This window comes from Muntiacus reevesi, chromosome X, assembly GCF_963930625.1.
Source record: "Muntiacus reevesi chromosome X, mMunRee1.1, whole genome shotgun sequence".
Taxonomy (NCBI): domain Eukaryota; kingdom Metazoa; phylum Chordata; class Mammalia; order Artiodactyla; family Cervidae; genus Muntiacus; species Muntiacus reevesi.
In genome coordinates this window covers 57,414,231-57,416,001 of record NC_089271.1, presented here as the reverse complement: position 1 = coordinate 57,416,001, position 1,771 = coordinate 57,414,231, and the positions used below count along the sequence as shown (strand labels likewise).

The 1,771-nt window shown below is 33.8% G+C and overlaps 1 pseudogene; it reads left to right on the top strand.

The window, feature by feature from the left end:
* Positions 1-1,005: 1,005 nt before the first annotated feature.
* On the top strand, positions 1,006-1,128 carry LOC136154998 (U2 spliceosomal RNA; annotated as a pseudogene).
* The last annotated feature ends 643 nt before the right edge of the window (positions 1,129-1,771 follow it).

Sequence of the window (1,771 nt, the reverse complement as noted above, 5' to 3'; positions counted from 1 at the left end):
ACCAAAAGTTCAGAAAAGAGTTAACATCTATCTTGCTCAAATTCTTCCAGAAAATTGCAGGGAAAAAAAGCTCCCAAACACATTATATGTGGCCACATAACCCCTGATATGAAAATCAGATAAGATGCCATGAAAAAGTAAATTACAAGCCAATATCACTGAAGAACATAAATGTAAAAATCCTCAACAAAATTTTAGCAAACAGAATCCAGCAACACATTAAAAGGATCATACATCATAATAAAGTGGGATTTATCCCAGAGATGTAAGGATTAATCAATATATGCAAATCAGTCATACACAATGTTAATAATTGAAAGATAAAAATCATATGATCATGTAAACTGATATAGAGAAAACTTTTGACAAAATTCAACACATATTTATGATAAAAAAAAAAAAACTCTCCAGAAATAGGCATAGAAGGAAACTGTCTCAACATAATAAAGGCCATATATGACAAACACACAGCAAATGTTATTCTCCATGGTGAAAAACTGAAAGCACTTCCTCTAAGATCAGAAACGGAACAAAGATTGGGCTCACTCTCCCCACTATTATTCAACGTATTTTTGTGGGTCCTAGCCATGGTAATCAGAGAAGAAGAAGAAAGAAAAGGAATCCAGGTTAAAAAATAAGAAGCAAAATTCTCACTGTTTGCAGATGACATGATATTATACACAGAAAACCCTAAAGATGCCACAGAAAATTACTAGAGATAATCAGTGAATTTCATTAGCTGTTGCAAAGAGCTGACTCATGGGAAGAAACCCAGATGCTGGGAAAGATTGATGGCAGGAAGACAAGGGGATGACAGAGGATGAAATGGTTGCATGGCATCACTGATTCAATGGACATGAGGTTAAGCAAACTCTAGGAGACTGTGAAGGACAGGGAAGTCTGCTGTGCTGCAATACATAGGGTCACAAAGAGTTGGACACTATTGAGTGACTGAATAACAAAAAATCAGTGAATATAGTAAAGTCACAGAATATAAAATCCATACATGCTTCTCAGTCTTTTGGCTAAGATCAAGTCCAGTATCTGTTCTTATCAGTTTAAAATCCTTTGCAGTCTTATACACTGAAAATAAAAAGTCAGAAAGAGAAACTAAGTAAACAATCCCATTCACCATTGCAACAAAACCTAGGAATAAGTCTACCTCAAGAGACAAAAGACTTGTATGCAGAAAATTATAAGACACCTATGAAAGAAGCCAAAGTTAGCACAAACAAGTGGAGAGATATACTATGTTCCTGGGTTGGAAGAATTAATATTGTGAAAATGACTATACTACTCAAAGCAATCTACAGATTGAATGCAATTCCTATCAAACTACCAGTGATATTTTTCACAGATCTAGAACAAAAAAATTCATAATTTGTATGAAAATTCAAAAGACCACGATTAGACAAAGCAATCTTGAGAAAGAAGAATGGAGATGGGGGAATCAACTGTACTGTCCTCAGACTATACTACAAAACTACAGTCATCAAAAGATTATGATATTGGAACAGGACAAAAACTACCCCCCAAAATTTTTGCATTTATCTTCAATTAATATACAACAAAAGAAGCAAAACTACACAATGGAGAAAAGGCAGTTGCTACAATCAGATGTGCTGGGAAAGCTGAATATGTATATATAATATAATGCATGTATTATATACATACATATATTTATATAAAATCATTTTTATCCATTCATCTATCGATGTATATTTAGACTGCTTCCAAGTCACTCCTGTAAATAGTGCTGCTATGAATACTG